Raw genomic sequence first — 14,501 nt, forward strand, 5'->3', positions numbered from 1 at the left:
ACTCTAATAGCTGTAGAATGCAAATCTAATGACTGCAAAATGTGATTGTTAAGTCATACAGTACTGTTCAAGCCTCTCTCTAGGCCAATATTGGTCTCATAATGCTCTGCCATCCACAGACTCCATGCGCTGATATTGTTTGTTGATTTCACAGATATTTCAAACCACTAACAATAAAATGTACACACCAGCATTTTTGTTACTGAAATATAGCTTACCTACTATCTGCTTGTATTTCATGCATGTGCATTCTACTGCCACTGCAGTCTAGTATAACACTGTAATAGTACTGCCAGTTCATATTTTGGTTCCAGGTGAGCTCTAGGAAAATATCAGTTAATCAGTAATCAGCAGTGACTCAGTAGCTCAGTTTGTTAAATGTTCTGTATATAGTGCATTTTGCCACACAGGTCAGTGTTCAAATCCAGTGGTATATAGCAGTACATATTGCAGTAGCAGTCACATAATGCTCATACTTTCTCCACAGAAACTACAGGTAAATGGGTGAGGTAGCCCATATTATGAGTAGATAATTGTGTGTTTAGATGTCATAGACTGTTAAAATCATTAGCAAGAATGTGTTCATCAGCAATGTTCAATCAGAAATAAAATGTGTAATCCTGGAATGGCTGTATGCCTGGAGTGTCTGTTAAAAGTTGCTGCAGTCAATTAATACATTCTATGCAGATGTCCCCTGCAATCACTCCTATTGGGTTCTATTCCCATGCCTGCCAACCAAGGCATGACACCTGTTTACTGTATGTAGAGTACATACATGTCTCTCAAGTGTCACAATTTCACGTTCTGTAACTAATCTGCGAACTTCATTAGCCAAAGACCTTCTGTGCTAGCCTGTACTTCAGAGAAGTAGATACTAAACAGGAGAGGACTCAGGACTGAACCCTGTGGTACTCCACTTGTCACTGGTCTGAAGTCAGATTTAGAGTCTGCTACTTTCACAGTGTGGGTTCTGTCAGTGAGCCAGTTGGCAACCCATCTTGTGACATAGGGATTACCATGGAAATAATTACCTGGATTGCAAAGTATCACTAAGTCAGCCCACAGAGCACCTTGGTAGTTATATACATGGAACTTATAAACAAAGACATTGGCAATCTTGAAAGACTGGACCCCACCCAGTTTTGGTTCGTGAAGGGCCGATCTTGTCTCCTGAACCTGACTGATTTCTTCAAATCAGTCTCCAAAGCTGTGGACGAGTGTAAGGCAGTCCACACAGCCTATCTGGACCTTGCCAAGGCCTTTGACATCATCCCCCATTCTGGAATCATAGATAAAAGTACTAAGCTGGGCATTAATCTCTACATAACTCAATGGGCTGCCAACTGGCTTACTGACATAACCCACACTGTAAAAGTGTCTGAGTCCAAATCCAGCTCCAGACAAGTGACAAATGAAGTACCTCAGGGTTCAGTCCTGGGACCACTCTTGTTTGGCATCTACTTGTCTGAAGTACAGGCCAACACTAAGGGACACTGGCTAACAAAGTTCACAGATGACTGCAAATTGGGAGCCATTACTGAATCCCCAAATGATGTGGATATTCTACAAAAGGGCCTTACAGAAACAGATGCTTCGTGCCAGAGCCATGGGCTCAAGCTCAATGCCAAGAAATGTATAGTTATCCCCTGTAGGAAAAAACATGTGCCATGAATTACCACATAGGTGGCAGTACACTAAACACTGAAAGTGTGATAAGAGACTTAGGGACACAGGTGGACAGTGGTCTCACCTTCGATAACCACATAGCCACAACAGTCAGGAATTCCTTCTATGTGGCACACCTCATCAAAAAGGGCTTTTCATCCAGAAAAAAGGAGGTCATTGTCCCACTGTACTCATCCCTTATTAGACCCATTATACAATACAATGCCCCATTTGGTATGTACCTCTCAAGACATCTGCAACAACTGGAAAGGCTGCAGAAATACCTCATTAAAAGAATCACAAGCCTAAAGCAGATGCCTTATGCTGACCATCTAAAAAAACTCCAGCTATAGTCTGTCACATATCGTCTACTCAGAGGTGATCTCTGCTTATCATACAAGGCCATGTCAAACCCAGAGCTGGTGGATATGCTACACTTAAAGAAATCCCAATCCCTCAGAGCCACATGGTCCAGCGATCTAAACCTTGTCATCACAATGAACAAAACATGCTGGAGGGATAAGTTCCTGACCCAGAGATTCCCCAGACTCTGAAATAGACTGCCCATACATGTCAAGCAGAACCCCTTTTTGGCCCTCTTCAAAAGGAACCTTGACGATTGAATGGGAGATAGGTAATTCACCCTGGGGATCACGTCAGTTGCCCTGCTAGACAGGGGTCCAGGGAAGTAAATATTGTGGGAAGAAATAGCCAGGGAATTGTTATGGCTAGGCTTGTATAGCCCCTAGGGGCGATAGCCGAGTACCAACCTATGAACCTATGAACATGGGTCCATCTGATGTGCAAGTGTTCTGTGTAGTTGTGTACCAGCAATTGTTGCTGCTTTGCCCATAGTGTCCCATGCAAATAGCTTGAGAGGTATGTATGCACTACATCAGCTATAGGAGACTTGTAGTCATTGTACACATAAAGAAAATACAGACCTGTAGAGTAGATAGTAGTACTGTTGTCAGGGAAATAACCTGCAGTGTCATTAATGGACATTTTTCTCTCTCTCGTCACCCCTTATCTTCATTTATTTATTACTGTCATTCATTGGTTATGGTTTACTATTAACATATGTTGTTTCATTAACTGTATTTTGGGACATGTGTTTTATTATTGTTATGGATTATAATGGTTGCATATTAACATATCTTGTTAAATTACCTATCTTTTGGCCTTATGCTGTAACATGTTACTGGCATGCTGTTGACATACTGACTGTTCTGTTATTTATTGCTGTGTTTCTCATATGCATTGATATGTAATTGGGTTATTTCCAATGTTCGGCCTTACTATTATTACTAACAATGATTTGCTCACAACTAACCTATCCTTATTGCTATATCTCCATTACTACAGTATGTCAAGATAGGCCAGTTCTGGCTGATCCACCTACCTTGCCTCAACTGGCCATGACACTGGGTCCTGGCATGTCTGGGACCCAGACCAGTGGTGCCCCCTCCACTGCCCCTGCACCACCTGAGGCATCGGGTGAGACCACCTCAGGGGATGGAGCCCGGCCACCCCCTGGGAGCAGTGGCGGAGGGGCCATTGTCAACCAGGCTCAACTGCCAGTCATGGTGTTCAGGACTGTTCATTACAGCTATGAATTCTGCCTGTGCCAGATTGAGAGCATGCTAGCCAACCTGGTGGTGCAGCCTCACCCTGGTCCCCAGCCACCAGCACAGCCACCCTCATGGCAGTGAAGGAGCAGTTCCAGCAGTCCCATGGGTGGGGACAAAAGTCACACTGCTGCTGTCTGCAGTCACATGTGACTTGGATTCCAAAAACACCCTCCCTATCCAAGGTGTTCACCCACCTCATGTGTCACATACCACCCCTGTCTGCTGTATTGTCTGTTTGTGAATGTATCCTCTCCTACTCAGCTTACCTCCCCATATGTATGTATTACCCTTCTTCAGCATTCCACTCTTACCTTAATAAAAGAAAAAAAAAGGGCACCGCTCCCAAAAAAATATTCCCCCATACTTAGCTTTCCATTTCGCACATATGCCCACTGGACACAAGTAATTTGGTCCAATTGGTTTAACAATGCAGTTATGTTTTCCTCAGTCATCTCTCTGGGGTTTGAGTGTCCAAATTCACCTACAGATTCTGTCAAAGGGCACAGCTGTTGCCGTACAAGAAATGGATAGCTATGGTTCTTTCCTACACCCTTCCAGTACATCCCTACCAGCCTTTCACTATGTATTCCCCCTGCTTGTCCCCATTTCACCACTTTCCTATGACCCCCCACCCCATTTTCTTTTCTTTATATTTTTTTTAGCACGGATTTCAGCTGAGTAACAGGCAGCTTCACTTTGCTCAGCTTAAATAGAGCTTTAATGATTAAATGTGTTTATTATATTGTCAGACACATGTACATAACAAACACCTCTGCCTTGTTTCAAACCCAAGCCCATCACACCTACAGCACACTGCATTAACCTGCCACGCCATGCAGATCTTAATTACAGCAGGTGTTTTCAACAAAACATAGTGATTGTCACTTACAGTCATTAAGCATGTCTCAGCAGAGCTGCGCACCATGCCACATCTCATAAACTGGAATAAAAGCTAATGGGAAAAATGGGAGTGTCCCTTAGACTCTGGTACAATAATACACCACTAGACAACCAAAGACGTAATAATGGGTGTAAGTGAGGCCTGTGATAGCAGGTAAATGTGCCCTTTTATCAGCAACATGTAGAAAGACCCCTGCTAAGGCATCAATGGCAAAGTATATGTTCACTTGCCACCCTGGTGCAGAAATACAGCCATAGAAAGCCATGCACATACTGATGGATGCAGACAATATGTGTCACAGCCTGTTTGTCTGCAAATATACCTTGCAAATACACCTACACCTGCTGTAGCAGTGACTCAATAGCTCAGTATGCTAAATGCCTTGCAGCCAGTACATTTTGCCACACACAGTCCTGGGTTCACATCCAGCCTTGTGTTGCAGTTCATTTACAATATTGTGAAGACAGCAACTAATGACTGAGTCTTGCAATCTTTATCTGCACAGGTAATTAACTGCTATCCAGTTTTGCAAGTTAAAGGCCTGCAGATAAGAACACCATGCACATATCTGTATAGCCTAACTGCATGTCGTCTACTACTCTGTTATTGGCACTGTTGCATAACACACATTCCTTAATCACATGCCTTGATTGGACTGTAAAGGGTACCCTTACCATGCCTCTGTCATAAGAACAGGGCTGACACAGCTGCCACAGTTACACATACAGCTTGTTGTCCTCCAAAGTGTTCACAGTCCCCCCTATATGTTCTAGGCTGCAACAGTAGCTGCAGCCTGTAGCACACACAGCTGTATGTAAAGGTAGCTGGTACAGTCCTTCCATACCTCCCATCCCTAGAACAAGGAATCTGGACACTGCCATACTTAATGGGTGGGCAAAGGCCCAGAGATAGGGACATATTTTACAGTTTGCTCCTACAATGATAGTAAGTTGATAGAATAACAGCTATTGCATTAGCATGCATATTCAGATGGGTATGAAGTCTGACACTCAAATGTGTGTCTTTCATTACTGACCTCAACTCACAGTGTTTGCCAGTGAACTGCCAGATGACCACAATGTCATGGGACACTGATCACACATATGAGGCAAAACTGTGGACATACTGTATAAATCTCTACAGTTGACAATTATGGTACCTACTCTCTGTGATGCTGTAGTCTCCATACCTCAGTAATGTCCATCTTACCAACTAAGAAAGGGGCCCACATCTACATGAAGGCCTTAAATATTGCACTGTGGGGGCATGTCATTGGCTAATGAGAGTGCAGTCCAGCTGTGTTGGCTGCAATTAGCATATCAGAGCCTCATATTGTTGCAGAGATAATTACCTGTTAATGAGCAGTACCTTAGAAAGGCAAAGAGCTGGTTATGGGAAACAAGTCTGTATGAGACTTAACACACAGAGAGCGTATTTTCAAAAGATTACCTGAAGCAAAGTTCAACAAAGGAGTACTGCACTCTACCAGGTATGTAATTGATTTCTCCATATAACAGGATGCAGATGGGAGGACGGAGGTATGGGGAATAAGGATTACAGCAGTAAGCCTGTCTTAGAGCTATGGTAATGACATGTCATTGATACTCTGCTGTCCTACACCTACAGGCATGCCTCTTAAATGTCCCTGATTTTTACTCACATCCTAGCTTTGTCCCTCTGTATCCCAACTGTAATGGTTGGCTGTTGTAGGAAAGTTAGTGAACTGCACGTAATACATAGTGACAGTAAGTAAGGGTATACACTGCTGTAACATCAAATGATATACAGTAATTCACCTCCGCTCATTCTGTCGATGTCTCACAGAAATAGTTCTAACATTTTAAAAGTGTCCCTAAATGTCCCTGATTTACTCTGGCTAAGTCCCTGATTCTGTTGACATATGTCTCTGGTTGAGAGCTATGCCTAGCATACCTGTCAACCTCTTATAGCAAGAAATCTGGACAAAGCCATACTTAATGCAGAGACAAAGGCCCAAAATTAGGGACGCTATTTAAATGTTGCTCTTACAAAGTAAGAAAGTGAATAGAATAACAGATATTACAGTAGCATAACTGATCTGAAAGGTATGACATCTAAAACCCAGATGTCTGTCTTTATTTTCTGACATCAACCATCAATGATTGGCCAACCATTTGGCAGAAATCCACAGTCTTGTGTGAAAATGACCAAAACTATGGTTCATAAAACCTTTCCTTTCTTGATAGGTTCATAGATTAGTACTAGGCTAACTGCCCTTGCCAGCCATTTTAAGCCTAGCCAATTATCTGCTGTGAGTGAGATTCTACCTTGTACTTATAAGGCAAACACCTTAACCATTAGGCCACCTTCCCAACCCTGAGCAAACATCTTAACATTCTGCAAACTCCTGTATAGTTGAGAGGTATGATGCCTACAGGGAATATAAACTACAGCAGGTTTGTATTGTTTTCTGTCATTGTGAACACTGGTGTTGCTGAACTGTCCCCGTATAGTGGTTGTATTAGTATACTGCTATTTATCTGGCAGTGGCCATATGACATATTTGTGGGAGGTTGCCCATAGGGGACACACCACAGTAGACTGCATGTATGAGCATACAGCAGAATCTGTCAAAATACACAGGGACATACCCCAGTATTGCTACTATCTTGGTGGGATCCACATATATGTAGTGTGTTGCCAGACTGTGGGGTATGATGTGTGAGGGAGCAGTGGGTAGTGCAGGCCATTATGGGCATGCTGAATCTGTAGATAGTGGATGTCCACATATCTGATCCTGTAATGTGTTCCCCTTTTGTTGTTTTTCAAGAACCATGTATCACAGACAATATGCCCCCTTTTCAGATGCAGAGAATGAGGTAATATTGGATGCACTAAGGCAGCATCACCAGATCTTGTTGTCCAGGAGGAGGTATATTCGTTAACAATGGGCAGCAATGTGAGCAGACCTTGTCTGGGATGTCAATCAGATTGGCCAGCAGGACAGGCCCTATGAGCAGATCTGACACTGAGCCACAGATATGGTGAATGCTGCACGATGAAGGGCAGCTGATGTTGCCAGGGATTGTGATGTCACCAGTGGAGGGCCTGCAGTGGAACAACCACTCTCAGCCACAGAGGAATTCCTGGCAAACCTAAGAACACATGAGAGTTCCCAGGCATCCATCACACCATACATTGTGGAGGTGGGTGTCACAGTTTCCACAGCAGAGGAGCGTTCAGTTAAGCTTACTGGGTTCACCAGTTTAATACTGTACCAGTCATTGTGGCAGGCTGTACATACCTGTACATGGTTGTCATGTCTATCTGCATTGGGCAGGTAAGCTCAGTTGTGCACACATAATCTGAATCTCAGCAATACACCCAGTAACAGTGGCTACTGTACAAGTGGCTATATGCACATATTACCTTGTAGTGCTGCAACATATGGTGGTGCTGACAATACATCTCCCTCACCCTTTCATAGGACTGTCAGGTGTTGCCCAAGCCCATAGTCCTCTACCTGGTAAGCATGATACTGTTGTTTTATGGATCACATATACCCTATGAAACTTAAGGGCTGCCATATTGGCCTATGTGTAAATGTTGTGTTTAGCCAGAGTAGAATATTTGTATGTACCATTCTGGTACAGTTAACTACAGTTCATAGACTGGGTAATCACAGGTGTGTATTTGAATGAACATTAACATGAGTGCACTTACAGTTATGAGTGTCTATACACCCTGGTATACATTATGCAGTTAATCCAAGATGCCTGTTCCAACATAAAAGGTAGATGTTACATACCTGAGGTAGTGACACTAGTACTGGCATATCATTCTCAAGATAGGTGCACTGAGTCTTATGTGTAGTTCTATCATGTATAGTATGCTATTGCATACCTTTCAGGTATATTTTACTGGCAACTTTAACTGGATGTAGCTGATGTGCATGTTATAAAGGCTTTGACTTGTATGTGTATGTTGTTGTGAGGTCATCTGTTGTGCATGGGAGCGGAGTTGAGAAGATGTGAGACTGGTAATGCAGTTGTGGATCCTTATCTGTATAGGTCTGTGTGGATTACCATACATAATAGTGCAGGTAGTAATGTAATGCTTTTGTCTTGGTTTGCACAGGTGACCAGGAGGGTTGGCGTCCATCCCCCGCTCAACCTGGTGTCAGTGTCTCATCAGACTGTGATGATGGTGGTGGCCATAGTGAGGCACAGGTGGGGTTGTCAGGAGCTGAATCTGTCCCATAGGTTGACATCCTTCTTCTTTCCCCCTTGTCCGTACATAGTCAGTATGTCCACACATACCCAGTCCACAGAGGCCACAGATAATGGACAGAAGGTGGAGACATTGAACAAGGTAGTGTGGAAACTATGGCTCCAGTGAGTGTAGACACTGGCCATAGCCAGACAGCTAGTGAGGTCCCACACAGGCAAATTGACAGGAGTGCTTGTAGGATGCCTCCTGTCTGTCTACCACCTGTTGCTGGTGTCACATCTTGAGTCACTTGACATATGTTTTTGGCTGTCATGGAGGTGCAGGCATGTTCTCAATGGAATACCAGACATATGTTCAGGGTTATGGGTGCAATCCGACTGCCTCCACTGCACTGGGGACACCCTAGATCAGTTCAATGATGCAGTGGACAGACGGTGGGCTGAGACAGTGTCTGTCTTGGACCGCACATTGTCTGTGCTGGAATGTCTGGTTGGAGTTGGGCATTGGACCCATGGACATAGATCTGCAACACCAACTGCTGAGACCCCACATGGCCATACACAGTCACGCTCCTATAGTGGCAGTACCTCCAGTGCTACAGAGGGAAGTGTGCTGTCCACACCATGACATGGCAGGCCATGGGCACATGGTCCTGAGCAGTCCCACAGGGGACATAGACCCAGTGGACAGCAGTCACCGTCATGTACTAGCACTGCATCTGAACTTGGGCATGGTGGTGCCAGTGCTACTCCTGCTAGAGCCAATTCTCGTGTTCGTGGCTGGAGGCAGTAAACTGTCCACTCTACCATGTATGGTCTACAGCTGTTCAACATACACACATGTAGGGCTAGCACTGAGATTGACGGTGTACACACACACACTCAAACACCACTCCCACATGCAGGTTACTTACACGGCACCTCTCCATGGCCCATCTAACTTGCACCCCTTCCTATCTCACACATATGCTGTCAACTGTTTGGCACATCCTAGGGCACCAGCACACCCCATGCCACACCCTATGCTTGTGATGATACCTGTGCCACATCCCTGTCATCCTTGCCATCAATGCAGGGAAATAAAGCTTTTTGTCTGATGCACAGGGTGACTATATTACTTACATTTACTTGTGTAATGCAGTATTGTTTTACCATGCCACTTGTTGTGGTCCACAACAGATAGTGTATGCTGGCATGTGTCATGACTATGTACCAAACTTTGTGTACTTTATGTTGCATGATGTTGTACTGTCAGTAGTGTTACAGAATGACATGTGTCTCATGGACCTGTGTATGTTTCTATTCTAGGAGTCTGAGGAGAAAAACTATAGACACATGGTGGCAATACAGTGGCACAGGATGGCATGGCAGCACAGCAGAAATATGACATCAACAAGGTATGGCAGTATACGTGCATGGCTCCCTAGGTGCATATGTGTATAACAGTCTAACAGGGACAATGGGGGGCAATAAGCATAATCATGCATTCATACTCTGTGATAAGGTCTGCTACCCCTGATATGTGTCACCTGGGTTTTCTGCACATACAAAATCTACAAATATCCTGTGTCTAGTTCAGACAGGTGGTGAACATCAGTTATGATTGTCATGTCCTGCATCTCATTGGATAACCTGCACATGAAGTGTGTGATGGCAGATGTTTGCTTTACATGCATGGGGAGCCTGTGTCATGCAGGGTGTATTGTCTGTGTCACATAGCAGCCTCCCCAGTATATACTATGTTTACCACACTGATGTTGCAAGTGTGTAGCACACATGGGACATGTGCACTCTTGTCTTGGCAATATGGGAGGTACACAGTGGGATCTGACACCTTCCTGTATGGGGACATACACATCCCCATCCTAGAAGTTAGTGGACAGACTACATTTGTATGGTCATGACACAGACACCATAGGACATGTTACCTACACTGTGCATTGCTGTACCATATCACCTGTGTGGCTGGTACAGTTGTACATTATGCCTGTGTGGTGACATGGCAAGGGTGCCATTGCACATAGTGATGGAGTACTGGCCACCACATTCAGTGTAGCGGTGATAGTCTGACATTTACATCCATGTGGAACCTGTCAGTATTGGTGGCACAACAGTGAATGCATCCCTACATCCCCATAAACAGTGCCCATCAAAGGTTACAGCACTGTGTATCCATACCTTCATGTGTCATAGCTCCAGTGTGTGCGGAGTGCAGATACTACATTTTTGTGCTGGGGTGGATGATATCCCACAGGATAGTAATGTGCAGTGATTGGCACAGCATCTGTGTCAGTGGCACAGACAACACCTGACTGTGGTTTAGACCATCCTGGATAATTGATGGGTCTGTGGGTGCCAGTGATGGCTAGTAATATGCAACCACCTGCTAATATACCGGTCAGAGGTGACTGATAGTGGCTGTGCCTGCAGAGAGGGAATACCTAGAAGGGGTATGGTATTAATCGTGGATGGCAAACCCCACTGGTGAGTGATGTTGGTGCAGCATAGTTCATCTGATGGTGTGTTGCCAGAGTATGAATCTCAGACACTTGCATATACACCAGCTGACATGCCGGTCTGTACAGGGCATACACAATTGGCAGCATGCCCTGCTGTCCTAGTATTGCCATAAACGTTTTCATACCAGTCAACAGAGACATGGGTGGGGGTACATCTGGGGATACAATGCTATGACTGAGCCAAGCAGTCTCACTATACCGCTTGTTCAAGAAACATGTAAAAAGCACCCACTGAGGCATCCATGATACTGTCAATATAAGGGTCACTACATGGCTCATTGATGGCAGACATAAGTAACATAGATAGGGACATCTAACTCCAGTAGCTGCTCTGTATGCAGCAGTGCTTAACAGGGCATAGCCCCGGGTCCTCTACTGCTTGGACTGCATGCCACCTCAGTACATGGGGGTACTGACTGACTGTGGCTAACAATGTTGGCTGCTGCCTGCTACTTGTGCACACTCTGTGTTATGTCAGTGTCTTGCATGATGGCATTACAAATCTATGCCTGGTGACATGTAATGGCCATAAATCCAAATTGATTATATATGTACTATCCTTTCCATCAGGAAGACCTATGTCCCCGGTTTGTAGCACAGCTGTCCCTACATGTGATGTACATATGTTGGGGTGACATGTAGCCACACAGACCCGGCCACACAGGTGTACAACTGATGTACCACACATCAACATGTTTGTACTGTGGTGTGTTAGGAATTATATGGCATAGCTGTGGCCACAGTACCCAGTAAGTAACATACCCATACCCTCCATATACTCTTCCCTCAGCATGCCACTAACTGACTACAAAGGCCATATGTTGGTGTACCTTTCCAAACTGTAGTAGAACTTGCAGACAACAGTATGGTCCCTCTCAGGGTCACATCACATGTTCAGTATGTGCTTACTGCTGTTCATCTGCAATGCATGTCAGTGCCACCTGTACAATTCAGAGTACTCATAGGTGATCTGTGCCATGCATAGAGGACAATGTGTGACCCTGCTTGACTGCATATGCTGCCTATCTCTAGAAAGTATAGTACATGTAGTAGTCACTCTAACAAAATTAACCCATTAAAACTGAGATAGTGTAGTAGTTAGAGTCCTAGCTTTACATGCAGGCATTCATAGTTCCAGTACCAAGACAAGAAACTTATTTACTGGATATGGGCACTGTGAACTAACATTGTGTAGCACTGTGGGGCCATTAGCCTAGCTGTTCAAGGCATCCTTTGAAACCATTAAAGATTGCACCACCTGCTCACCTGTGTCTGTCTGCATGGTGACAATATATATATATATATATATATATATGTGTGTGTGTGTGTGTGTGTGTGTGTGTGTGTGTGTGTATATACTAATATATGTATATATATATATATATATATATATATATATATATATATATATATCAGCATCGGGATAGGGTCAGACAGGTATGTATAAGTAGTTGTCTGTATGTACAGATGTATTTCCACATAGTTTATCTTTGTGATGAAGAGGTAATGGAATTGCGCTCACGTTAGCTAAGTGTAGGGGCATGTAGAGTAGGACTGTCAATACTTACAAGGTGACTCCAGGCCAGTGCTGCCTGCACTCCATGCCGGGATTTTGTGTGGTACAGACATTGGCAGCTGCACATGTTTCCACAGTACAGCACTTCTCTGACATTGCCCATGGCATTCCCTGGATGTGTGCTATAATTAATATCTGACTGTGGTACATAATGTAACACCACACACAGGGGGACAGTCTGCATACCTGTCACTGTACATGTTTTTGCATAATGTCCAGTATTTCACCCCATATGTCGAGCCTGTTCCCCAAACATTTGTGGTGTTCCGGTAAAATGTTGAATAATGCAGTCACTGAATAGTACGTACTATAGGCAAACATTTGTGTGTCAGACATTTTATCCTTCAGATATTCTGCACTGATGCAACTCGCTTTTATACTAGCCACCTTCTAGGTTAATCAGAGCATCTGTAATGTCTATCTCTAGTGTTGGCCCTTTGTCCCCCCATTTTCTCTGGCTTTGTCCAGCTTTCTTGTACTAACAGACTGAGGTGTATGACAGTCTTTGGGAACACCACCATACAACTACCTCATGAGCCAAAGATGTAGACACTGCCAGATTCAAACCATCAACACCATTACCCATGGTGATGTCCCTAGATCACTGAGCCATACAGGCTGCCAGAGATGGATGTGTCATTCATCACACAATCGACAGCATACATACACACACTGTTATCCCTGTACTACGTGAAACATATAATGTGTGCTCAGGTTTTGTGTTACAGCCCTGAGATTGGCTGGTCTGCTGATCTATCATTACTGACTGTTACAGCAGTTGTTGTTATCGTATCAGGAAGGGGGTGAATAACTGAGCCCATTTCAATTTATTTACAAAAACAGTTAAGTAAATATCTTGTATTTAGTAAAAGCTATATTAAAGACACAAATTATTTTTTGGTGAAGTTACGTGACTGGCATATGAACAATATGGATAGACCATTTTTGTTCATCACACTTGACATAAACTCTCTTTTTACAGTGATACCAAACGAATATGGTATTCAGGCAATTTGCAGAAATACAAATGATATCTAGTGAAATAGAGACTATATGTCAACTAATAGAAATTGTATTACGAAAAAATGCTTTTCTGTTTGATGGACAGCCTTTTTTACAAACAGTAGGAGTCGCCAAGGGTATGCCCATGGTGAACCCCTATGCCAATTTAGTCTTGCACCAATGGGGGAAAAATGTTCATTTATAGTGATGTAAATGATATGAACAAGAATGTGTTATTCTATCAGCAATTTGTTGATGATTGTTTTTTGATTTGAGATGGTACTTGTGAGAGTACTTGAGTATGAAGCAGTATGTATCTCATCTAGATAGCACTACTAGTTTCTTAAAGTTTAAAATGGCTTGTTCAACTGATAAGATTACTTTTTTTGGATGTTGAAATACAGAGGAACGGGAGTTTTGTGGGTACAAGTGTTCATAGGAAAGATATACGTGTAAATCGCTATGTATCTTGAATGAGTATGCATGCACCACATATTTTCAAAGGTATAATAAAAGCTCAACTTATAAGGATTAGTAGGTTAACCACAGATGGTAGGAAATGTGAGTCTGAGATGAGGAGGATAGGAAATGAATTCCTTGAGAGGGGTTATGATATGGTTTTAATATATGAAATTATAAAAGATGTGTTGTTAAAAAGAACAGGTTCAGTTAAACCTATTTTTGATGCAGGAATGAGTTTAAAGATAGATAGACCATGTAATAATATAATTAGATATACAACAACCTACAATGTTAGAACAGCTGATGTAGAAAAAAATTATTAAGAAAAATTGGAATATTTTATTGACTATGCCAGAACTGTATAAGTTACTAGGCTCTCAACCATGTTTTGCATACAGGGATATGTGCAATTTAAAAAGTAGATTATGTTACAAAGATTTTAAGGTCCCAAGGAATAATTGTGGGAAATTTGGCATATTTCCTTGCTTAAATTGTAGTTGCTGCACTGATATTTCAGTAAATAGTATTTTATTTAAT

Source organism: Protopterus annectens, chromosome 9.part0 (genome assembly GCF_019279795.1).
Source record: "Protopterus annectens isolate FY-2018-M chromosome 9.part0, PAN1.0, whole genome shotgun sequence".
Classification (NCBI taxonomy): domain Eukaryota; kingdom Metazoa; phylum Chordata; order Ceratodontiformes; family Protopteridae; genus Protopterus; species Protopterus annectens.